This window comes from Dermacentor albipictus, chromosome 1 (assembly GCF_038994185.2).
Source record: "Dermacentor albipictus isolate Rhodes 1998 colony chromosome 1, USDA_Dalb.pri_finalv2, whole genome shotgun sequence".
Lineage (NCBI taxonomy): Eukaryota > Metazoa > Arthropoda > Arachnida > Ixodida > Ixodidae > Dermacentor > Dermacentor albipictus.
In genome coordinates this window covers 59,710,804-59,738,023 of record NC_091821.1, presented here as the reverse complement: position 1 = coordinate 59,738,023, position 27,220 = coordinate 59,710,804, and the positions used below count along the sequence as shown (strand labels likewise).

The 27,220-nt window shown below is 45.2% G+C and overlaps 1 protein-coding gene and 2 long non-coding RNA genes across 4 annotated transcripts in view; 1 reads left to right on the top strand and 2 right to left on the bottom strand.

The window, feature by feature from the left end:
* Positions 1 to 27,220, bottom strand: part of LOC135918354 (RYamide receptor-like) — a 262,805-nt gene that overhangs the window by 39,896 nt on the left and 195,689 nt on the right. The gene's annotated exons all lie outside the window — the stretch shown is intronic.
* The window catches only part of LOC135918368 (uncharacterized), a 142,325-nt gene that overhangs the window by 10,849 nt on the left and 104,256 nt on the right, over positions 1 to 27,220 (bottom strand). The gene's annotated exons all lie outside the window — the stretch shown is intronic.
* The window catches only part of LOC135918369 (uncharacterized), a 73,233-nt gene that overhangs the window by 103 nt on the left and 45,910 nt on the right, over positions 1 to 27,220 (top strand). The gene's annotated exons all lie outside the window — the stretch shown is intronic.

Below are 27,220 nucleotides of genomic sequence, written 5' to 3'. Positions count from 1 at the left end.
GTACGTTGAGACATTAAACAGCGTAGTGTGAGTATATATCTTTTTACAGAGAAGCGAACAGCACGTTAAGGGGTCAGCATAACAGGTGCGTGTGGCTAGGTGAGCCCATGATTATAGATGGAGGGGGGAGTTAGCTAACGGTCTGTCTTCTTCTATCAGAGATTGTAATCCGAGGATTTTTCGGCGACTATGTTTGAGAAGGGCCGTCGGGCAACCCCGAAAGGGCGATGCTGCATAGGCAATCCGTCTTCTCCGTTTACCCTTCGTAGTCCACTTGTAGAGCATGCCACTAAATTTTGTAGAAAGAGAGACAAAATCATCGACCAGGAGCAGCGAAGACGCCATTTGCGCTTTTAGTTAAACCCAGCCCAACAATATGTGCGGAAATGGCCACTTTGCTGAACCCCGGTATATCGATGACTGCTGCTGCAGGATAATTTTTGTCTATTCACTCTGTTCTATGAAGCACCCAGAGCTGGCAGAAGAAAGAAAAAAATATGTAACGCTCTGTAATATCCGCAGTGTACTGCTTTTTTTTTTGCGAGCAATGGGGACTCTGCCTTCGCTTGTTAAGAGGAGACGTTTGGTCTCAAGAGTTTGATGTTGTTGGGGCCCAGAGCATGATCTTTCATTTTTGTTGGGGTACAAGAAGGCACTTCATCACTCGTGACTTGCTTCATGGTAGTAGGAAGAGAGAGATGGGGGGCCGGAAGGGAATTTCAAGGAATCAACCCCCCCTTCCTAGACTATTGTTACTACTCGCCCCTACGTCACGACACTCGTTGTACGTCATTTATGCTTCATGCTTTGCGTTTCGGTGTGACGTGACACCCCGTTAAAGTCAACTGCTGCACCTTCGTGGGGACTTCTTAAGAGCTTCAGGTCACCGGGCAGGAAATGACTCCTCGCCCACCGGAGAGTTGATAACGATCTCTACGAGCGCCACTGGAGGAAGATGACCACTTGCCTTCCTCGCCAACCTGAAAAAAACTTTCGACCACCGAACCAAAGAATGGACTAGGCGGGAGAACGATGTGAGTTTCCCCTCGAGGGAACCAGCTGCTTCTTATGCACCTTCAAAACTGTATAAATGGTACCACCGTATATGCTCTTTCTTCATCACGTACATAAGTCAGAGGACACCTAAGCACTTCGTATAGGTTGTGAATGCAAAAGCATTAACGTCCACTTGAATGCCGCTGAGTGGTCCTTTGAGTTATGAACTCTTCGCGGCCAAGCGAGCGCGTTAAGATGCTTGGCGCGTTTTGATTTGGCCTTACCGAGGCTAGGCTGGAACGCAGGCGAGAGCTGGAGCGCACAAGAAATGTGCGGATACCACAGGCTTCCGAAAGCGAGGGTGGCATGGCGTCAATGCGAGGCGCTCTCCCCTCACGCAACACCTGTCGCGCTATCGCCGGCAGGTCGTCCCATTTGCCCGCTCTTTTTCGCCGAGGCTCACTCGTGACGGGGCGTCGCAGCCGACAGTACTTGTGCCATTTTGCTGCTGCAGACCGCAGGCGCCGGCTTTCTCGCTCCATGGGCCATTTGACGCTTTCGCTCCAATAAATTAAGCTTTTGGAAAGCTGCGTCTCGTCGCTGCCCGGTGGCCTGGCCTCCTGTCCCCGCTGGCCAGTCACCTTCGGTCGCCTACCTCTTCGTAACATTGGACGCCAAGCGCAAGGTTCGGACATACGACGTCGTAACACTGGTTGGCAGCTATGGGGTGGTCCAACCTTGATCCCGGCTTTAGTTACGATTTTTCGTTGCCGTGACGTAGCGAACTATTTCTAGATTGGGGGGGGGGGGGGGGTAACCGAAAACGATATGATGACTCTCTCTCTCTCTCTCTCTATCTGGTATAGTTTAACTTGTGTGCGCAACCTTCAGATCACCCTCACGGCATTAGAAAATAAAAAAAATCGCTTCAATAAATACTTCCCACGTTGAGGTGAAATAGTATGACTTTTTCAGCAGAATCCGAGATGGTCAAAAACAACACCGAGTACACTTGAGATGGAATGGCCCACACACACACACACACACACACACACACACACACACACACACACACATATATATATATATATATATATATATATATATATATATATATATATATATATATATATATATATATATATATATATATAGGTAGTGAATTACTAGTACATTAACGGAAAGAGCTCGGAAATGCGTCTGTAAGTTATTTTTATATTTAGGAAACCGAACATACATATTAATCAATCACACATATGATGAACTATGCTGGTCCGGAAAGTATTTGAATTTGCTTTTGTTTCTTCATGCTATATAAAATCTTAAGGTGACCGTAATCCCTGACCCCGCACAGCAGCAGCAGTACAGCGCGCGTAAAGTGTGCACATTGGCTACAAACAATTTTAATAATTTTAGAAAGAATTGCATTTGGCGTTTAAGTCTACAGCATAAATGTATCGCTAGTTAATGTAATAAACAACATTATCGAGGTTATACACAATGAAGTACAATCCACATAAATTACTTGCAATATTCACAAGCAAAAGGTCGTGAGATATGTGCGCCCTTGGAGAACTACAACACAATTTGAAGAGAAGCTCTTGTTTTCGAACACATGCAGTAAACGTTTCAGTTTCCTGTAATTATGTGGCATACATTAACAAGTTGTCCGTTCGTAACGTTGCAATTTTCAATTAAATTAAATTATTTCAATGAACTGATGCAATCAAATGCTTTGGAGTATTTTGAAAAAGCATGCATTTCATTAAAACGTAAATTATTGGGTTTTACGTGCCAAAACCGCTTTCTGATTATGAGGCACGCTGTAGTGGAGGACTCCGGAAATTTCCACAGCCTGGGGTTCTTAACGTGCATCTAAATCTAAGTACACGGGTGTTTTCGCATTTCGCACCCATCGAAATGCGGCCTCCGTGGCCGGGATTCAATCCCGCAACCTCGTGCTCGTGAGCCCAACACCATAGCCACTGAGCAACCACGGTGGGTCAGTAATTCATAAACAAGATGTTACTTTGCCATAACATTAAGCATGGTGTCATCCCTCCCTCCCTCACAAAATTTTCGCTAGATTTGACATCGGTTGAGTTCACCGTCTCACAAGACAGCGCGATAAATTCTGCTTTGTTCATAAAACGTATTCATAAAGCTCCGGATCGCTTGCATGCGTAAGTTACTGCAAATATCATAATTAGTCCCCATGTTCTTGAAGTTTACCTACCCATTGCCTATAACGTGCCCTTGAGTTTTGTCAAATATAATCAAAGTGCCTTGTTTAGACCCCCCTATCGCTGAAACCGGCTAGGAACGTCTTATGACCTACGAAAACAGGGATCGGAAACGACGGCTCAGTAAATAGTTCCAACGTTACTATTGGGACCCAGAATGTAAAAAATTTGTCATACATTGCACTTGCCATGACCCTCCTCCCCTTTTGCACGAAATATAAGCCTGTTTTAAGCTTCAACTATTCGGGACACTGGGAAGCATAGCTGATAGTTGCCATCAGGCAGCAGCGGCATTGCATGATCCACAGCTAAGCCAGAATCCTCTGTTTGCGCAGGTATTGCAACATTGATCCTTTCTTATACTTTCTTTTTTCGCTGCTGCCGATGCTGCCGCCGCCGCCGCCGCCGCCGCCGCCGCCGCCGCCATCAATCGTGCTTCTTGTTTTTATATCTGAGCCTGTTTTTAGAACTCATACCCTGCTGACGAATGTAAAACTGTCGAAAAACATTGATGAGCGGCAAGAAAAGATTAACATGGCTAAAAACACGCATGAACTCGTCTTCGGTAAGATATTAAACAGTCTGGGATTGATGTTGCTTAACTGAAAAAAGAAGTTGATTCCTTGCAAGTGCTGGGCACTTGAACGGAGTTGTAGAAGAACTACCTAGCCGAAATGCTACGCTAATCGCTGAGAACGCTAAGCTGAAATCTCAGAACCAGTCATTGACTCGCAAGGTTGAGTAGCTTGAACAGTACTCTCCCCTTGGCAATGTCGAAATCAAGGGCGTTCCCTGTTGTCAAGGAAAGGACTGCGTTGCAATTATGAAAACGGAAGGGGGCAGAAATGGCTGTCCAGTATCACCTAGCGATCTGGACATTGCTCATCGCGTACCCACCAGATCTAATGACAAGAAAAATATCATCATTCGTTTCTGTTCTAGAACTAAGAAAGCTGACTTTGTTAGCAAAGCGCGTAAAGCCAAACTTTGTCTTAGCGACAATGGATTCTCTGGCTTCCCATTTTTTTTGTAGATGAGTATCTGGCCCCATCTAACAAGGCTCTCTATTCCAAGTCTCTAACATTGAAGAAAGAAAGAAACTGGATGCTCCTGTAGACAGACAACTGCAAAATTAAGGCTAGAAAGAGTACTAACGGCAAAGTTCTGCGCATTCGAGATGAATCCGACTTCACCAAAATAGACTAGAGATTATTGTTTAACCATTTGACATAACAAGTATGGCTTCTCTACTGAAACGCGATCAAATGAATTCTTTCTTAAGCGGATTTCATTCCATCATTATTTTAACGCTAAGAGTCTTCGTAAGCACTTCGGCGCAATCAATAATTTTGTCGCATCGCTAACTAGTTCGTTTTCACTAATTACCATCACTGAAACTTGGTTATCTGACGACGGCAAAAATTTATATTGCTTCCCTAACCATAAATCGGAATAATGTAACAGATTGAAGACTCATCACGGTGGTGCTGCCATATATGTTCGCTTATATAGTGTACGAAATGTGCAGCGGTGGCGTAGAGGTAGAACACCCGCCTCGCGTGCAAGAGGTACGTGGTTTGAATCCCGGTGCCGGCAATTTTCCACCGGATTAAAAAAAAAATCCGCGTGTTGATAAAATTGCATAAACAGGCCTGGAGTGTGGCCTGATCCCGGTGACCAGAGCCAGTAACGCACTCCCTCACCAGAGCAGGATTGGCCACCCTGGTGCAGTACTTGGCCACAACCTCCTATATGAACAACACAATCAAACCCCGGCCCTCAGTCCCCAGCAGCTGCGAAGCAACTGACCACGGCGGCGGTCAGACCTGCGACGCTGCAGAGGGTGCTAAGAATCACTGGCTCCGGACAGGCCGCCATAGGAATATGAACCTGGCAACGTTTAACGCTAGAACGTTATCTAGTGAGGCGAGTCTAGCAGTGCTATTGGAGGAATTAGACGACAGTAAATGGGATATAATACGGCTCAGTGAAGTTAGGAGGCCAAAAGAAGCATATACAGTGCTAAAAAGCGGGCACGTCCTGTGCTACCGGGGCTTAGCAGAGAGAAGGGAACTAGGCGTCGGATTCCTGATTAATAAGAATATAAGCTGGTAACACACAGGAATTCTATAGCATTAACGAGAGGGTGGCAGGTCTTGTTGTGAAACTTAATAAGAGGTACAAAATGAATATTGTACAGGTCTACGCCCCTACATCCAGTCATGATGACCAGGAAATCGAAAGCTTCTATGAAGACGTGGAATCGGCGATGGGTAGAGTGAAAACTAAATACACCATACTGATGGGTGACTTTAATGCTAAGGTAGGCAAAAAGCAGGCTGGAGACAAGGCAGTGGGGGAATATGGCATAGGCACTAGGAATATCAGGGGAGAGTTATTAGTAGAGTTTGCGGAACAGAATAATATGAGGATAATGAATACCTTCTTCCGCAAGCGGGATAGCCGAAAGTGGACGTGGAGGGGCCCGAACGGCGAGACTAGAAATGAAATAGACTTCATACTCTGCGCGAACCCTGGCATCATACAAGATGTGGACGTGCTCGGCAAGGTGCGCTGCAGTGACCACAGGATGGTAAGAACTCGAATTAGCCTAGACCTGAGAAGGGAACGGAAGAAACTGGTTCATAAGAAGCCGATCAATGAGTTAGCGGTAAGAGGGAAAATAGAGGAATTCCAGATCAAGCTTCAGAACAGGTATTCGGCTTTAACTCAGGAAGAGGACCTTAGTGTTCAAGCAATGAACGACAATCTTGTGGACATCATTAAGGAGTGTGCAATGGAAGTCGGTGGTAACTCCGTTAGGCAGGATACCAGTAAACTATCGCAGGAGACGAAAGATCTCATCAAGAAACGCCAATGTATGACAGCCTCTAACCCTACAGCTAGAATAGAACTGGCAGAACTTTCTAAGTTAATCAACAAGCGCAATATAGTTGACATAAGGAAGTTTAATATGGATCGAATTGAACATGCTCTCAGAAACGGAGGAACCCTGAAAGCAGTGAAGAAGAAACTAGGAATTGGCAAGAATCAGATGTATGCGTTAAGAGACAAAGTCGGCAATATCATTACTAATATGGATGAGATAGTACAAATGGCTGAGGAGTTCTATAGAGATTTATACATTACCAGTGCCACCCACGACAATAATGAAAGAGAAAATAGTCTAGAGGAATTCGAAATCCCACAGGTAACGCCGGAAGAAGTAAAGAAAGCCTTGGGAGATATGCAAAGGGGGAAGGCAGCTGGGGAGGATCAGGTAACGGCAGATTTACTGAAGGATGGTGGGCAGATTGTTCTCGAGAAACTGGCCACCCTGTATACGCAATGCCTCATAACGTCAAGCGTACCGGAATATTGGAAAAACGCTAACATAATCCTAATCCATAAGAAAGGGGACGCCAAAGACTTGAAAAATTATAGACCGATCAGCTTATTGTCCGTTGCCTACAAACTATTTACTAAGGTAATCGCAAATAGAACCAGGAGCACCTTAGACTTCTGTCAAGCAAAGGACCAGGCAGGATTCCGTAAAGGCTACTCAACAATACATCATATTCACACTATCAATCAGGTGATAGAGAAATGTGCGGAATACAACCAAACCTTATATATAGCTTTCATTGATTACGAGAAAGCATTTGATTCTGTCGAAACCTCAGCAGTCATGGAGGCATTACGGAATCAGGGTGTAGACGAGCCATATGTAAAAATACTGAAAAATATCTATAGCGGCTCCACAGCCACCGTAGTCCTCCATAAAGAAAGCAACAAAATCCCAATAAAGAAAGGCGTCAGGCAGGGAGATACGATCTCTCCAATGCTATTCACAGCGTGTTTACAGGAGGTATTCAGAGACCTGGATTGGGAAGAAATGGGGATAAAAGTTAATGGAGAATACCTTAGTACCTTGCGATTCGCTGATGATATTGCCTTGCTTAGTAACTCAGGGGACCAACTGCAATGCATGCTCACTGACCTGGAGAAGAGGCAAAGCAGAAGAGTGGGTCTAAAAATTAATCTGCAGAAAACTAAAGTAATGTTTAACAGTCTCGGAAGAGAACAGCAGTTTACAATAGGCAGCGCGGCACTGGAAGTCATAAGGGAATACATCTACTTAGGGTAGATAGTGACTGCGGATCCGGATCATGAGACAGAAATAATCAGAAGAATAAGAACGGGCTGGGGTGCGTTTGGCAGGCATTCTCAGATCATGAACAGCAGGTTGCCATTATCCCTCAAAAGAAAAGTGTATAATAGCTGTGTCTTACCAGTACTCACCTACGGGGCAGAAACCTGGAGGCTTACGAAAAGGGTTCTACTCAAATTGAGGACGACGCAACGAGCTATGGAAAGAAGAATGATAGGTGTAACGTTAAGGGATAAGAAAAGAGCAGATTGGGTGAGGGAACAAACGCGAGTTAATGACATCTTAGTTGAAATCAAGAAAAAGAAATGGGCATGGGCAGGACATGTAATGAGGAGGGAAGATAACCGATGGTCATTAAGGGTTACGGACTGGATTCCAATGGAAGGGAAGCGTAGCAGGGGACGGTAGAAAGTTAGGTGGGCGGATGAGATTAAGAAATTTGCAGGGACGGCATGGCCACAATTAGTACATGACCGGGGTTGTTGGAGAAATATGGGAGAGGCCTTTGCCCTGCAGTGGGCGTAACCAGGCTGATGATGATGATGATGATGATGATGATGATGATGATATAGTGTACTATATATTGCTTATCGAAGAAGACATGATCTATCCTTAACCGTTACTAATTGCAAATCTGTTTGGTTTGAATTCAGTAACTGCTTTCTTGCTCAAGACAGCAAGAATTTCATAATTGGCTGCATTTACCGTTCTCCTTCATCGTCAGTCAATGAATTCTGTACCGATCTCGATCATACTTTACGTACGGTATCACTAGAAAATAGAAATGGGTGATATAAACATCATTTACTCGATAAAACATCACCAATCTGTATTAACTACTCTAGTTTAGTTTATTCAATAGCTACGGATATGATGGCTTAATTAACGTTTCGACACGCGACGTGTCGTCGCGTGTCGAATCCTTCGTCGAATTAATCGACGAAGGATTTCTTGCCGCCTCAGTTTTTATCAACTTAACGCGCGCATTTGATATCATAAATCATAATATCATATTCTCTATGCTCGGAGCAATTATCTTTTGCGGTCCTATTCTTTTGCTACTAAAAAGATACTTACATAACAGAGTTCAAGTTGTTTCTGTCTCCCGTGCTTATTCTCGACAGCCAACTACTAACATCGGTGTGCCCCAGGGCTCCTTCTGTTTTCGGTTTACATTAATCATTTACCTAATTGTATTTCTTCCATAAAATGCGTTCTGTGCGCTGATGATACCACTACATTCACCTTTCACACATATATCTCATCTCTCGTTAATCAGCTAAATGCTGACTTAGAAAATATTCTAAGGTGGTGTAATGTTAGCATGTTTTCTATTATTGCAACTAAGACTAAATTTGTTGCATTCTCTTCACATCAGAAACATAACTTCCATTCTACCTATCAGTTTTTGTCCTCACTGCCTTCATCCAAGTTTATGTTCATCTTTCCTTGGCATTCTACTTGATTGCAATGTTAAATATCGCAATCATATTGCTCACATAAAAAAAAAATAGGTTACGGCATACGCGTCTTAATTAAAGCACGCCATTACTTCACACGTACCACATTGCTCTCACTTTACCACTCTTGTGTCTACACTCCCATCACTTATAGTAGAATATGTTGGGAAAACACCTATAATACTCATATTGCGAAGCTACAGACAGTTCAGCACCGAGCCATCAGAATAATTACTTGTAGTTCAGGCTTTTCTAATGCCACTTCTCTAATACATGAGAATACCATCCTTACCATTTCTGGGCTAACTAAATACAATTTAGGTATTTTTTCTAGAGATTTGTGCATAATGAGCTACCATCAATCCCATTTTCATGATGTAACCTGATGATTCATAGCGCCAACAGATCCATGCTGAATAACAATTTTCTTTTACCAGGAATCAGCACTAACTACTGTAAACAAACCATAGAATTCACTTCCATATCAGTATGGAACACTGTTACTCCCATAATGAAAAACCTAGGATCTTTACACCGATTTAAAAGGGAACTAAAAACGCATTTATTATTGACAGACTAATGAGAAATTTTACTTTAACCGCTTTTTGGTCACTTTTCTTGCTTTTTCGACATTTTCTTGTTTGTTTTGGTTCTTGGAAATAAACTACTGGTATTTTCTTCCCGCCCCGCGTACAAGAGAACCGTGGTTCGAATCCCGGTGCCGCGCAATTTTCCACCGCATTAAAAAAAACGCGTGTTGATAAAATTGCATAAACAGGCCTGTAGTGCGGCCTGATCCCGGTGACCAGAACCGCTAACGCACCCGCTCATCAGAACAGGATTGGCCACCCTGGTGCAGTACTTGGCCACAACCTCCTATATGAGTACAACAATCAAACCCCGGCTCTCATTCCCCAGCGGCTGCGAAGTACTTGACCACGGCGGTGGTCAGACCTGTGACGCAGCAGAGGATGCTAGGAAGAATACCTGGGTCCGGACAGGCCGCCATTGGAATCTGAACCTGGCAACGTTTCACGCTAGAACGTTAGCTGGTGAGGCGAGTCTAGCAGTGCTATTGGAGGAATTCGAGGGCAAAAAATGGGATATAATAGGGCTCAGTGAAGTTAGGAGGACAAAAGAAGCATATACAGTGCTAAAAAGCAGGCACGTCCTGTGCTACCGGGGCTTAGCGGAGAGACGAGCACTAGGAGTCGGATTCCTGATTAATAAGGATACAGCTGGTAACATACAGGAATTCTATAGCATTAACGAGAGGGTGGCAGATCTTGTTGTGAAACTTAATAAGAGGTACAAATTAAAGGTCGTACAAGACTACGCCCCTACAGCCAGTCAAGATGACCAGGAAGTCAAAAGCTTCCACAATGTCGTGGAATCGGCGAAGGGTAAAGTCAAAACAAAATACACCATACTGATGGGCGACTTCAATGCCAGGGTAGGCAAGAAGCAGGCTGGATACAAGTGAATGGGGGAACGTGGCATAGGCTCTAGGAATAGTAGGGGAGAGTTATTAGTAGAGTTTGCAGAACAGAATGATATGTGGATAATGAATACCTTCTTCCGCAAGCGGGATAGCCGAAAGTGGACATGGAGGAGCCCGAATCGCAAGACTAGAAATGAAATAGACGTTATACTCTGCGCTAACCCTGGCATCATACAATATGTGGACGTGCTCGGCAAGGTGCATTTCAGTAATCGTAGAAATGGTAAGAACTCGAACTAGCCTAGACTTGAGGAGGGAACGGAAGAAACTGGTACATAGGAAGCCGATCAATGAGTTAGCTGTAAGAGAGAAAATAGAGGAACTCCGGATCAAGCTACAGAACAAGTATTCGGCTTTAACTCAAGAAGAGGACCTTCGTGTTGAAGCATCATCATCATCATCAGCCTGGTTACGCCCACTGCAGGGCAAAGGCCTCTCCCATATTTCTCCAACAACCCCGGTCATGTACTAATTGTGGCCATGCCGTCCCTGCAAATTTCTTAATCTCATCCGCCCACCTAACTTTCTGCCGTCCCCTGCTACGCTTCCCTTCCCTTGGAATCCAGTCCGTAACCCTTAATGACCATCGGTTATCTTCCCTCCTCATTACATGTCCTGCCCATGCCCATTTCTTTTTCTTGATTTCAACTAAGATGTCAGTAACTCGCGTTTGTTCCCTCACCCAATCTGCTCTTTTCTTATCCCTTAACGTTACACCTATCATTCTTCTTTCCATAGCTCGTTGCGTCGTCCTCAATTTGAGTAGAACCCTTTTCGTAAGCCTCCAGGTTTCTGCCCCGTAGGTGAGTACTGGTAAGACACAGCTATTATACACTTTTCTCTTGAGGGATAATGGCAACCTGCTGTTCATGATCTGAGAATGCCTGCCAAACGCACCCCAGCCCATTCTTATTCTTCTGATTATTTCTGTCTCATGATCCGGATCCGCAGTGACTACCTGCCCTAAGTAGATGTATTCCCTTACGACTTCCAGCGTCTCGCTGCCTATTGTAAACTGCTGTTCTCTTCCGAGACTGTTAAACATTACTTTAGTTTTCTGCAGATTAATTTTTAGACCCACTCTTCTGCTTTGCCTCTCCAGCTCAGTGAGCATGCATTGCAGTTGGTCCCCTGAGTTACTAAGCATGGCAATATCATCAGCGAATCGCAAGTTACTAAGGTATTCTCCATTAACTTTTATCCCCATTTCTTCCCAATCCAGGTCTCTGAATACCTCCTGTAAACACGCTGTGAATAGCATTGGAGAGATCGTATCTCCCTGCCTGACGCCTTTCTTTATTGGGATTTTGTTGCTTTCTTTATGGAGGACTACGGTGGCTGTGGAGCCGCGATAGATATTTTTCAGTATTTTTACATATGGCTCGTCTACACCCTGATTCCGTAATGCCTCCATGACTGCTGAGGTTTCGACAGAATCAAATGCTTTCTCGTAATCAATGAAAGCTATATATAAGGGTTGGTTATATTCCGCACATTTCTCTACCACCTGAGTAATAGTGTGAATATGATCTATTGTTGAGTAGCCTTTACGGAATCCTGCATGGTCCTTTGCTTGGCAGAAGTCTAAAGTGCTTCTGATTCTATTTGCGATTACCATAGTAAATAGTTGGTAGGCAACGGACAGTAAGCTGATCGGTCTATAATTTTTCAAGTCTTTGGCGTCCCCTTTCTTATGGATTAGGATTATGTTAGCGTTTTTCCAAGATTCCGGTACGCTCGACGTTATGAGGCATTGCGTATACAGGGTGGCCAGGTTCTCTAGAACAATCTGCCCATCTTTCAATAAATCTGCTGTTACCTGATCCTCCCCAGCTGCCTGAATGACAATCTTATAGGCATCATTAAGGAGTGTGCAATAGAAGTCGGTGGTAACTCCATTAGACAGGATACCAGTAAGCTATCGCAGGAGACGAAAGATCTGATGAAGAAACGCCAATGTATGACAGCCTCTAACCCTACAGCTAGAATAGAACTGGCAGAACTTTCTAAGTTAATCAACAAGCGCAATATAGTTGACATAAGGAAGTTTAATATGGATCGAATTGAACATGCTCTCAGAAACCGAGGAACCCTGAAAGCAGTGAAGAAGAAACTAGGAATTGGCAAGAATCAGATGTATGCGTTAAGAGACCAAGCCAGCAATATCATTACTAATATGGATGAGATAGTTCAAGTAGCTGAGGAGTTCTATAGAGATTTATACAGTACCAGTGGCACCCACGACGCTAACGGAAGAGAAAATAGTCTAGAGGAATTTGAAATCCCACAAGCAACGCCGGAAGAAGTAAAGAAAGCCTTGGGAGCTATGCAAAAGGGAAAGGCAGCTGGGGAGGATCAGGTAACAGCAGCTTTGTTGAAGCATGGTGGGCAGATTGTTCTAGAAAATCTGGCCACCCTGTATACGCAATGCCTCATGACCTCGAGCGTGCCGGAATCTTGAAGAACGCTAACATAATCCTAATCCATACGATAGGGGCCGCCAACGACTTGAAAAATTATAGACCGATTACTGTTCGTTGCCTACAAAGTATTTACTAAGGTAATTGCAAAAGAATCAGCAATACCTTAGACTTCTGTCAACCAAAAGACAAGGCAGGATTTCGTAAAGGCTACTACACAAGAGACCATATTCACACTATCAATCAGGCGACAGAGAAATGTGCGGAATATAACCAACCATTGTATGTAGCTTTCATTGATTACGAGAAAGCGTTTGATTCAGTCGAAACATCAGCAGTCATGGAGGCATTACGGAATGACGGTGTAGACGAGCCCTATGTAAAATACTGAATACAATTCGTAAACCTTATAAATAAAGCAGAAACGTTAAGACTTCTTGACACATTGAACCTAAAATGCTGCCTGTTCCTTCAAAATATAAAACGTCTGCTATTCTTGCGCCTGCCGGAAAGCAAGTAGTAATGTAGCTCTTATTTATAAATAGCCTGGAAATGAAATCGATAAAATGAAAGTGACACAAGCCTGTAAAAAAGTCAAGTAAGTGTTCCATTGGCATTGGAATAGCTCTGCACGTTCGACGACGGTCATTTCAAGAACTTACCTGTGATAAGTCGTGATTACACAATGAAATTCGAGTTATACTCGTAAGAGGTTTGATGAGATTTTTGACGGTGATAAGCTATTGAGATTGAAGCGCATGGGGACTATCTCTGGACGGGGATGCAATAGTTCCAGCATTTGATAATCCAACGATTTCCCGCCGTAAGGCACATTAATCGTTGGGCGCGGCTGATTATAATACTTATCCTCACCTCCCCCTCGTCCGAGGGTAAATATAGCAAGTTGACTGTGTTATCAAATAGGTTTATAACGGCGCCAAAATTGTGGGCATGATGCAAGTAGCGCAAGCTGAAGTTTCTTAGGGTGGAAACTGCCCAGCGTTAGGCCTTGTCCGCAACGTGAGCGTGTATGGCGAATCCCGCGCGTCGTCCGCTACGGGGCATCCCGAAGAACCACAAAAGACAATCCTCTCGGGCCAAGCAGGAGATACGTAGTAAAGAAAACCATTACTTACGTGGCCACTCAATTAAGAAAGAAAATTTAGCTTCAGCTGTATTTTTATTGGACTTTCCAGCGTGCAGCCGAAAGTGCGCGCCTATGTTTGGATGGCATTTCGGAGCGAACTCAGTAGGGTTCGTGACTGCGGGTGGGGAGTGCATGCCTTTCTTCATTGAGATACTATCACCAGGGTTTTCGTAATATTTGGGTTGTACAAAGCGGTGATTAGGCACCGTGAGCGCGTGCACTTAGAGTACGTCACAGTAGTATTGTAGTGACGACTTCGTAGCGCTAAGGGAGTCATAAACCTGAAAGCGCCAAAGCAACCGAAGTTGCTGCAGCTGGCCGGAGAGTTGGGCCTAGAGAATGCGGAGGCAAATGAAAACCAGACACCACTGAGGCGATCGATGCAGTCGGGGCTGAAGACAAAGCAATCACAGAATGCTTGGAAATCGTCGCGGAAAGGAAAGAAATTCCGGAAGCAAGAACCCCAGTTGAACGCGACGTAATGCGAAGCATTGCCGTTTGCTTAGAAGAAGGGTTCTCTCGAAACTAATTCATTTTCTGGAGCCAAACAACGATCGCAGTTGTAACGTTTGCGTGAACTGGTGGTACGTGCAGTGGGAATGACAAAGTGGTTGTTGAAGATGAAATGTTTTCTTAAATTGAGGACCTAGAGATGATGATGTACTACTCTTTGAACCGTAGCAGGTATTCTCTGATTAAGCCGATGTTTTCCTCCTTGTCTGTGGCCGTCCAGTTGCGAGTGACCGTCCGGCCGGTGGAAATTGACCACTGCGCTCTCAACATGGCATTGCGAACTTGCAATACACACTTAACTGTCACTTCGTGCGTCTAAATTAACGAGAAATATATCTGTTTTTTTTTCAGCGATCCTGCGGTGATTATACTTTTTCTCACGGGTGTACATTATAGCACAGATGCACAGTACTTTGACATTGAATTATTGAGTGTACATTGGTTCATAGATTTCATTAATTTGTAGCGTTCACGCTCGGCGACCTATTTCCGTCCCAGTGTAGGGCAACGCGGACCTGACGTGTCTTAGCCGCATAATGACGGCGAGCGGTCTCGGTGGGCTTACGATTACGTTCCTGGAACTCGAGTGGGGTGAGGAGCTTCTTGGGGCGAGGAATTTGGCAGCAAACAGTCCTAGAGTGACGTGGAGACTGTACGCAGCTCCCAGAGCGCACGGAAGCGAGAAAGAGAACCTCTGTTTTATAGAGAGTCCTGACGTCACTTAAACGCACCTAGGAAGTCTATGTCCTCCATCATAACTTAGGTGGCTAGACGCTTAGGGCTAACGTCTACGTTAACAATCGCCACTTTCGGAAGGAGCCCCATGAGCTTTTCCGGGAAGCTGAGCAGTAATGTGTCAAGCAATCAGTCATTGCACCATAGGCGCCCGCTACGGGGGGGCTGCGGGGCCCGAGACACCTTCGGAGTTTTCCGGGGGGAGCGGCTCAACCCCCTCACCCCCCCCCCCCCCCCGGCGAAGGCGAAGCCAACCCCCTCTCCACTTAAATGTGTCATCGCCAAAGTTTTGTCACCCGCATCATTTGAGGTTTCTTTTTACTTTGTTCGACCTTTTCACCTAAAATTTTATTGGGGCTAATAGTAGTACCACGACAAAGCAGTAGAGTGCTTCGCACTGCAACAATTGTTTCACCGGCTGCCTGAAAATGTTAGATTTTGAGTACAGGACAGAACGGGCAATTATTCTGTTGCTAGAGGGGCTGAACTCACGGAAGGGTGCGCGTGGTTGAGCTCTCGAGAGCAAATTTCCTGCATTACAGGAAAAAGTATCGTTCAGGCGTAAGACAAACCACGCGAAAAGGAAAACGCACGTTCGTGAGATGCAGGCATCCGTCGGAGAAGCTGGTGAAGGCAAAATGACGAAAGAATAGGAGCTTAGAGCAGAGCAACAGAAGAAAGCTTTGGAACCTAGAAAACCGACAATCTGCTGTAACTGTCAGAAACTAGGTCAGGTTGCGGCAGGCTGCAGGACGCCACGAGTTGTTTTCTCGTTTGCGGTGAAGACTGATCGAGACGAGAGGAGGAGGAGGAGGAGGAGGAGGAGGGGGCGGAGGTGTCACTTGCTGTAGGCGGACATAGCTTTGCAAAAGTTGGCGAGGCTCCTGTGACCTTACGAGCGCCAAATGACAGTTGATGACAATACGTGTTACATGTTCTTCGAGATTTCGTCATAATTTTCTACGTGGTCCATACCTCATTTGTAGAACAGGGTAAGCTGACCGGACAGAAAATATGGATTAGAAAGGCAGTTAATAAGCCTAGCATTTGGCTTTGACTGGCCCAAATAAGTATTCAGGGCCCGTTTAGGACCTTGGTGACAGACGCGACTGTGTGACGGGACGTCTCTCTCAAATATCCTTACGTATTTTCCAAGGGATTCGCAAAGAATTTGAATGAGCAAGGCGGCAGCTTGAATGGTCCGGAAAAGAACGAGGGACAGTGGGACGCGCCACTTGGGAAGAGCCCGAGAAAACGATTACCGTAGCTGTTAAACGCAAAGCCCTGAAGCGCAAGGGCAAGAATAGCGCTGGCTTTCGTAAGCCCCACACAGCAGCTGCACAGGCTTCCAAAGAAAAAAGAAAGCAGATGATGAAAGCAAAGTGGAACGCAAGTGGCTGACGGCGTGTGAGGCCAGGCGACTAAGGACGTGCCTGCAGTGGCAATGGAAGCAAGCTATAGTCAAGTAATCTCTACAGAAATGAATGCAGATCTGATCTAAACAGGGCGTGGGAGTTGAGGTGACGAAGCCGTGAACTGGGTCCTGCCGAGCCTGAGCACGACGCCGTTGTGCACATTGACGTTTCTGATCCTTTTATCGCTCATCCTATTGGCGCTGCTCTTCAGGCGTCCAACTGTGCGTGTCTTTTTGCTTTGGGCAGCAACTGCTACGTACTACCTAGCCTGAGCACGACGCCGTTGTGCACATTGACGTTGCTGTTCCGGTCGCCGCTCGTTGTGTTCACGCTGCTCTTCGGGAGTAATAACTATGCATGGCCTTTCCATAATGCTATTAGAACACAAAAGAAAGCAGTTGCTAGGGGGGCTCTTCTTTGACATATGAAAGCGTAGTTACGTGACTCTTTGTTTCGTACGCTACAACTGCCGCTTCCCGGCAACTGGAGCTTATGCAACTGTAAACTTTACCGAGAAACGCTTGCGGGGAACGCTACACGCGAAGGCGAGCTTTCTGGTTCTTTTTTTGTTTGTTTGCCCCTGCACGGCCGCAGCCGCGGATGCACGGAAGCGAGCTTCATCTGGTTGTTTCGCAAGAAACCGAGCGGCACACGCGGTGCGCGCCTCCCGCTGTTATTGGTTGAGTGTTTGCCCACAGACACGACAAATGCATTGGGGCGTAGAGGGGTACAGCTTCGCTGCAAAAGCATAACGCAAAATCGGCGCTAGTAGCGCATTTGCACCATGGAAAGCTTAAAGAGATCTATGCCCTTGCCTCACCGCTGTTGGCCTGCTCTAGTGACTAGCTCTGAAATGAGAGGACCGTAGTAATTTAGGCGATGAAATTGGGACCCGGTGTAGTAGTTAGCACATTTAATATGTGCCCCGGGTGTGCCATATGCTCATATGAATACTGGTCAACTTGTGTCGTTTCTCTAGTCGACGTTTGTTTTTAATACCGTTAGCATTCTTTCGGAAGCTCACCGAGTTTGCGGTATATATCTAGCCTGTTTCAAGTACCCATCGACCCAAGTTGTCTACTAGCTTGGACCACTAAGTGTGGGCTGGCTCCGGTCTTACCAAGCAGACACCATGAGCTATTAGGTATGTCTCCGAATAGGCAACTTGCTGTTGTCTGGACTAGCAGGCACCTTGGGTCACTGGTAATGTGTCACTTGGTACGTGCCCGAACGGACAACTTCGGCAACGCGTATATGTACTTGAGATTGGTATGTGCCCATTTTTGGCTAATCCCACAGAATATATGTGTCAAGGTAACAGAAGGGGTGTGCAGCCTTAAATATGTTAAAACGATGGTGCCCCAACCGCAAAAGACACTTCCGAGTCGAGCGTAGCCGCCTGATGGACAACCATTGCAACGAAGTTGCAGTCAGGATACTAGCAATAGTGAGGACTCCTACGCAGTTTCAATTTGGGTGCAGTGATCACAAGATATACTGTGTCGTGGTATTATTCGGCATTGTGGTTGGCAGCAAGATTGCCATTTCGTGCGTCTGATGATGTGCTCATAAGGTTTCATGTTTCACGGATACAATAAACATCGTAATAATCATCATAACATATAAAACATATAATCATTAAAAGCACACATCATAATAAAGATTGCTAATTGCATTTACGTCAGCAGTCATCTCGAAAAGAGCGCCGCCAATTTTATTTATAATGCTTTTTTTGCACATGCTTGTGGACTTTATTCTAAATGCATTGTTTTTATTGTATCTTTGGCTTCAAGGGCTAACTGGTTCAATGTTTTCTTTTCTTAAGGGGGGGGGGGTGAGGGTACTAAGACGTCGCACTAACTAGAGATCGAGAAGGGTGAAGTTCGATTATAGAAATAAGGGATGCACAAATAAACTAAGATCTACTAGTTACGGTTTAGATGAAGCAGTCAAAATGATCCCGTTAACCACCGTGGTAACTTGGCGGCTCTGGCGTTGCACTGCTCTGAGCTAGGTCGCGGGTACGATCCCGGCCGCAGGTGACGCATTTCAACAGGGGTTGAAAGGCAAAAACGCTCGTGTAACTTGATTTAGGTGAACGTTAACGAACCCCAGGTGGTCAAAATTAACCCGGAGCACCCCCCTACGGCGTGCCCCATAATTACGCCATGGTTCTGGCATGCAAAACAACACAATTTAGAAACGCTCCGATTTCTCGTGAGTAGCTGATAATGAAACGTCTGTTCTCGAACACAACAACTTATATGACAGATTCTGGTGGCATCGAATCGAATATTTGCCTTGCGCGTCGAAGTGAGTGCTTTCGTAGGACAGAACAAGCGAAAAAAATTAAGGCACGCTTGTAAAGATGGTTGTGCGAGGAAAAGAGGAAAAAGAGAAGAAAATGCAAACAGTGCTTCGTGCGTTGCAAGTTTCACCGCGACTTATTTCTCTCTCTCTGCGTTTCTTTTTTTTTTGTTCTTTCTGCTTTTCTCGTGCACTTGGAGTTTTGGTAGATGCTAGGCTTTTCTACATGGCGAGGTGGCCTTGGAAAAAGACACTGCGACGACCTTAGCACCGCATACGGGCCGACAGTTGGCCACGAAACACTTTGCCACTAAAATCACCTCGGCAGGTTTTGAAGCACCAGGTATCAACGGACGAAAAAAAAAATAAAACGGGGGGAAGAACCAAAAATAAGGCTTTGCCAGGACCGACAAGAAATAGTAAAAAAGGAAACGACACATGTGCCTGGCGCAGTGGCGTGTGTCCGATTTCACTGCGCGATCGGAATGCGGTGCGACTGGTAAGACCTTTATATTTTCCTTGAATCCGATGGGGGCGTGCTTTTTTTTCCTTCTTTACTTTTTTTTGCCACATGCCTCACCCTCCCGCCCCTCCTTTTCCTTTCCTCTCACACTTATTTATTTGAACTTACGCGGCTTTATGACTTCCGTATAGCATCCGAACTCTTTGCTTTGCGGCAAGGGCTTTGCTTACACAATGTTACTCGTCGCGCTTGTTCGCACTTGCAGGGGAAACAAAGATCACTTGTTCCTGAACTGCTGAATGCGATCCAGTAACACTTGCTTCCGAGTACGCGGTACACGAAAATTGCGCAGCGCCGCTGAAGGAGAAAATGAAGAACGTGAGCGCCACGCAAGCTCACCGTCCGAAACGAGAAGAGAAAGCGCGGACAGTGAGACAGAGGGAAGCGGACGCGGGGACGACCGAAACACTTTGCCGCAGGAACGGCGGAAACGGGAAAATTGCCCCTCCTTCGGCCGCCAAGGTGCAATCGTGCTTGAACGGAGTGAACGCGACATAGTAGGGCAGCACACCGGAAGCAAAGTCTATTACGAGAACTAAAAAGAAAAGAAAGGAAAACGAGAAAACAAAGAAAGATGGAAAAAGCGAGAGGCCATCCCGTAAGACTCGTTGTGGCTCCTTCCCCGTTTCCTCAATGGGTCGAAACTAACTCAGACGCGACGCTGCGATTCGACTGCGATTCGACTGAATGAATTAATAGCTGGAGGAAGGCTGACGTGTCTCTCGCTGAGTATTGGGCCCTTGCATGCCACGGAGGAGTGGAAAAATGCCGACCCAATGTAGAAAAGCACTCATTGGTGGTTTGTGAAGATGGGAAAAGCGACGAGTATGTTCAGCAAAAACGTAGACTGGTCTTTGCACTTATGTAGCGCAAGAGCTTTTAACTTTTTGTCGTATGTTTCGAACAAGGACTCAGAACAAAGTAAAAGCCAACTTGAGCCATCGACAGCTGCAGTGGTTGTGTCATTAACGGCGCGACTGTGGACGACAGGCATGCTCTTATGTCTGACAGGATTATTGGTCCAATAGAGTGGTCCAGCAGAGTGCTGGACCAAATGGGCAGTCGTTCACCATAAGAACTAAAAGCTCTAGGACAGTGCTCCCAAAACAATCTCTTTGCACAAGGCAACATTAGTGCTACTATGGTTTGTTTGTGACTCGTCTGTGTCTCCCCCATTCACTCTCTTCCTCGTTATTCCCCTGCCTCTTCCCCACGTGCAGGGTAGCCAACCGGAACTGCCTCTGTTTAACATAACTATCTGCCTTTCAATGCATCCTTTCTCTCTCTCTCTCGGGTGCTGCCGGTCTGTCACTCGACGTTACGAAAACTACCGAACCTCCCCATCTGATATGACGTGTACACACTGATTATGCACGATTAGGCCGAACAAAATAAACATAACTCTTTCCTATTTTACCTCGTTTTCGTAATAAGCCCGCCGCTATTGCTTAAAATTTTTTGTACTACGCCCACTTCATCTGTTGTGCCGTGGGAGCACTCCGGCAGGGTACATTCCGTACATGTTAAAGAAAGTCAGGTAGCCAGAAATATTCAGAAGCCTTATGCCCCTGTCAGACGGACGCGGCTAAAGTCCTTTTAACTCCCTTCAACCAAGGACGTCTTTATCCCGAGGGAGATGCGCGCCGTGTCACACGGCAGTCCATTAGCAAAGGAAGTTTAAGGAAGTTCCTAGCGAAAGGAGATGGAAGATATCCCTTGCAGACTGAAGGGAGTACTCTTCTTCCCAGCGTGCTTGAATTTCGAGTCAAGAAATCGCCCTCATTTTTATTACTTTCACTTTTACCAGCAATTATAACTGTTATTATTGCATATAATACAGTATTTGAGCACTGACAAAGATATTTGAGTTGAGCAGCTACATTATACTCTCGAACCGGGCGTTCACGGAATTTTTTGGCTTTAAGATAGATGACATTCTTGAAATGCAATGCATAAATAATTGTATTTTGTAAGAAAAGACAAGTAACCAAAATTTTTTGGCAATAGACAACGTGTTTCTTTCATGACTGCGTACGAGGTGAGCAGCGCTTAATGGGCCCCCAGCGGCAGCTTTAAAAAGCTCGCTTATAGGCATTGTGACACGGAGCTAACTCCTTTGAGGTGAAACTCCCTTGGGGTCCTTTAAGGGAAGGAAGTTTGAAGGAGATCCGAGTTGCCCGTGTGACACGGGTATTATGGGCCTCCCCCTTTCCGTCCTCCTCTCATTATAGAGAGAAAGAAAGAGAGGAGGGAGGGAGATATTGCCCTGACAAAGGCTGGACCCCCGCATTTGTGTGTGTGTGTTTGTGTGTGTGGGTGTGTGTATGTGTGCGCGCTCGCGCACGCACACACACACACATACACACGTACACGCACGCACGCACAAACACACGCACACACACACACGCACGCACACCCACAAACACACTAAAGGAGGCTGGTAAATGCATCAATGACAGTTATCTTGCTCATTGACAGACCTGATTGTCAATCGTACGTAATGAATCATTCCTATCCAGTGTTGCCAAAATGTTTCGCACCATGTCGCTAAACTGAGACAAGAAAATCTAGTAAATGCTCATTAAAAACTGTCAAGTTAATTTCAATTAACGTAAACATTTCGAAGACTATATTATAAGGTAACGTGAAGTAAATCATTTACTTAGACGTTTCGCGGTTGTACAATGTTCTTGCAGGTGACGATTAAACAGTGAATTTAACAGCATGTTGTACAGGGCATTTATTTATTTATTTATTTATTTATTTATTTATTTATTTATTTATTTATTTATTTATTTATACTGCACTCCCCACTGGGTACTTAGGCAGGGCTTGTTATAAAAACAAAAGTGATTACAAAATTTGAAGGAATGTAACAAATACATATAAAAATCACATCATAGAAAATATTTATTGCAAAAGATCATTTAAGCAAAACATTAACTACTCTTTTCAACTGTACTATTGAAAAGGGTGTACATCTGGATGCTCGAAAGGTCGCAAAGGTTATCTCGGTCCTTAAAGGGGGGCGGGGGGACGTTAACGATCGGGAAGTCCTAAGCAGTATGAACACACTCTTTGCAAATATAATTTTTGCTCAGTTTAAGAAGTACTTAGAAGAACATAATATCATATTTTTCTCGCAGCATGCATTTAGGGCTCACCGATCCACAGATTCAGCGGTAATGGAACTAACACAAGCCGCAAATGCCTCTTTAAAGTCTGGTGATATAGCTATAGTTTTATTTCTAGACCTTTAAAAGCAGTCGACGTAGACGTTCATTCCATTTTGCTGAAGAAGCTTCAATATTATGGATTCAGAGGCAGAACCTTGGAATTTTTTTACTAGTTTCCTCTCTACAATGCCTGAATGAAGCCTTCCGTGTTACTTTGTGCGCGAATTCAATATATACAAACTCGTATTTCGACTCTTCATGCACTCACACACAGCTCCGCTGTATATAGATTACAACTCGTTGGAACTGCTGCATTGTTTATACAGTTTATCACTGCTATTCACCTGCTGTGTTCTAAATCTGAACATAAAATTTATTAAAATTGGTTTTTGTAAATTTATTTACTGCTCCATTTGCGAATGCCTTCCAATCTAATGCATTTGTGATGCTGCGGAGCTTGCAGTATTTCCACCCATTCAAATTGATTTTGCAAAAAAATTTTTAAAAGACGACAATTTCGTGAGCTCAATGTGAAGTCTGTGACTGAACCATTGTGCTGTGAAACACAACTACAACGTGAAGACTACTAATATGATGGGAACCGTTGCTTCATTATGGTCATGGAGACTATGCTTCGTACAGCGAGTTTCGGTGTAGCTTTTGAATAATGAACTGTTTTCTAGAAGGCCATTTTTGTACCAACGTTCCTAACTTCAAACTCGCTAAAATATCGCCAATTGTTCATTCATGTCACCAAAAAAGTCGCCAGTCGCAAATTGTAAACGTTGTGGCTAAACAAACAAGTTGCACTTTCTAGAGACAAATCGCTTAATTGGTAACCCTGATTACAGACTTCAATTATAAAAAAAAAACAAAGCCGATTTTGTGCTTTAAACGATGCTTGGGTTAGACGGCCCCATCAAGCACAGGATGATGCAAGCGGCGGGAGGTGAAACTTGCTTTGAACTGCCCGGCGACAGCCTCCTCTGCACTGTAGGCGTGAAAGGCGCGTCCCGCAAGCGCCTCGTAGCCTTGCCGATCGAGCGTGATCTGCTAGAGCGCGTGGCTGGGAGGCCCGAAAGACAACCTTCGCTGCCTCAGCAAGGAATACGCAGTAAATATAGTATACTTACGTGATGTTCTGAAAGACAGCTTGGCCTCAGCTGTTCTGTTGGATTTTTAGATGTGTAGCCGGAATTATCCGTTTTCAAAAGTGCGCCCCGCTAGAAACGCTTATGACCGTGTGAGCTGTGTCGCGTCTCCAGAACTCAGCAGATTGCGTGAGCTCCAAACACTGCACGCCATTCCGGGCGCGCGGGTAGACAACGCGCATCAAGCCACCAGCCTTCTTGGCTCACCCTGGCTCTACCTGGCCAAGCCAGTCTACCCTGGTACCCGCAGCAGGTCCCGTGACCTGAAACAAACAGTGCGCGAATCGCGTATGCACTCGGTGCAAGACAAGTTGACCGTGCATGCGCCGTCGCTCCCGGCACAGCACGGCGGTATAGCACCACTGCGCGAAAGCATATTGGGTGACCGTATGATTGTTAACGCAATAATAAAAGGAAATGGACCGCAGGTTAAAGGGGCACAGTTGCGGAAATAAATTCCAGCCTCATTGCCCACTCCCATTATCGTTAATGAGAAGATCATTCTGAATGTAAGCAGTCTCCGATTCACAATGATCTGGAGGTACCCGTTCTTACTGCGCGATACGAATGACATACTGGGTTGGCTATGTGAGACTCGGCTACCAGATGAGTTGCTATCATTATATACGGACTCGTGTTCTTTGTGAAACATGACAACGCCTTCCAAACAGGCGCCGCCAAAACGGCTCTTACACGGTGACATTTGCTGCTACTGTCATTGTTATTGTTGTCGCCGCACATTCTCTTTTTTCTTATGATCGAAAAAAAAATCAATGCACGGAGAATGGCAGCCATCTATAGCCGCACGCTGGCTAGTCGCAAGAATATACCTCCCCGCCGCGCTACGTTGCGCCATTCCGACGATGACGGTGTGGTCACCCGAAGCTAGTTTAGTGCGTCCTCTATTGCTCGCTGCTGATGACAGTTCCGAAAACTCCATGTCCGTAATGCCTAGTAAAAGCGGCAGAATAAACAATGACCGAAGAAAATAATTAAGGGTAGGGGGAATGGAGGGCAGTGTTCTCTGTCGATGCGAGCATGGATGCGTGTTCATTTCTCTCTGCACTATTTTGAGGATCCATTGTGGCCGCCTAGCGTGTTTTCTAGTGCCTGTGTTCGCCAAAAGAGACGGTGCCAAAGTGAGCGGCGCAGGCACCTCCGTAACTGGAGAACGGGATGAAAGAGGAACAGGCCCACTTCCACGAATCTGTTAACGCTCCAGCGCCGGACGATCGGCCCTCAGAAGAAGGAAAAAGGGTGACGTGCGTCTTCGCTCTCATTTGGACCCGAGAATAGAGGCATTCGATACCTGACCAACCTGCACCCGCACCGGCGAACACGACTTGTATTGCTCACCGGTTTCCTCTCACCATTACGGACCCTACACTGTGACACAGGCAGTGTCAACCATCGAATTCGAAGCAGATCGAGAGCTGCGCAGTACGTCATTTTGTAATTGGCCTAGGTTTCAAGTCTGCTATGGGTTAGCTTTGATTCGTTTCTATGGAAGTGGAAATGTTGCACGATATATTATGTCTCCACGTTATAGGCAACAATATAGATTGTTCATTGATTAAAGGACAAAGAGATTGGGAAATGTGGAAGTGTTCTGGCAATAAAGCCCTTTGCGAAAACGTGCAAGCAGAGATTTTACAAAAAAAAAGGAATACAGCCAGAAAACAGCTAGTTTTGAAGTTTTTGCACTGCAGCATTCACAATCACGAGTTTACAAATCGGCATAAAAGTCTTCATACATATGGACACGGCCTGGTCAACATTTAATTACAATCGTTAGCAGAACGGCAGATGTGACGCCACACACTAGACGGATTGCCGAGTAGTTTTATAATTCGCTATTCTGAAATGGTGATTTCTTCAGATTCTTTCAGAAAAATCTCTTCGAAATTCCTTAAACATAAGGAAAAAGCAATAATTAAGTGAAAATCTAAGAATTGTGTTGGCCCCACAGGCATATTGCTAAACTACTTGAGATGTTATTAAGACAACTAATTATGAAAATTTGACTAACTTTAAAGCTTATCTTAAAACCCGCCAAAGATATGACCCCTCTTGACAAGGCAGATGGAGAAAAAAAAAACGATGACTGTCGAAGCTAAGCGATTAGCATTCAAGCAATGAGGTGACATGCCATATTGCTGACGACGCCTTTGTTTAAAATCTGTAGTGGTCATTACGAGAGTTAGGTTGCTTCGGATATATGCGAGACAGACACCGTCTCTCGTATCGGCCCACTTTGCTATGACACTCATTGGCCACGACAGCATTACGACGGTGGAACAATAAATAAAGATTGACATTGATGGAACGGCGAAGGCCCGACACAATGGGATGACGATTCGGAAATGATAATTATGGTCTAATGATGACAACATGAATACGATGGCAGGAGGACAATGGCATGATCACGGATATATGACGACAATGGCGTGTCGAGGATAATGTGACGACGACATTTATGGCGAGGATCGAATCAAGAAGCTGGAATGACGACGATGAAACTGCCACGACGACATCATGGCGACGACTGTATAAATACGGCGCAATGACAACGATGGCATCACAACGGCGGCACAATCACGATTCAACGACGGCAGCATTATTACGATATAGGACGACGAAGAAGGAACGACGTGACGAAACAAAAAAGGCGGTATGATGACCTCTGACGACGCCATGACAACAGTCGGTGGACGAAGCTTGGAAAGACGACGACGGGACCCGCCGTTGTGGCTTAGCGACTGTGGTGTTGCGCTGCTAACCAGGAGGTCATGAGAGGCATTTCGATGGGAGCAAAATGCAAGAAAGCCCGTGTCCCGTTCACTGGATGCACGATAAAGCTCCCCTGGTGATGAAAATTAATCCGGACTCCCCTCACTACAGCGTGCTTCATAATCAAATCGTGGTTTTGGCACTTAAAACCCCGGAATCGATTATTTCATTCATTCAAAGACGACGATGGAATAGCCACGAGAGCACAACGACCCCGAGCACTTACCTAGTGGTCCAAGCTAGTAGACAAATTTACTTTGTCATGACGACCACAGTATGATGAGAATCGGATGAAAAAGCTGGAATGACGACGATGGAACGAGCACGACGGCCTCACGACATTGGTATGACAACAATTGCATGACGGCGACTGTATGATGACGACGCAATTATGACAGTGGTATGACAACGGCGGCATAATTGTGATTGAATAACGATAGCTTGGTTGCGATGGAATGAGGTCGATTGAATGACGAATGCAGCATGATGACGAATGCAGCGTAATCTCTTCATGGCACAACCACCCGTGAAATCAGTTGCCTATAAAACGCTTGTGCGACCAAAACTTGAATATGCATGTGCTATCTTTGACCCTTACCAAACTAATCTCACTAAAGCCCTTGAAAGCGTTCAAAACCGTGCTGCTAGATTTATTCTTTCAGATTACTCATA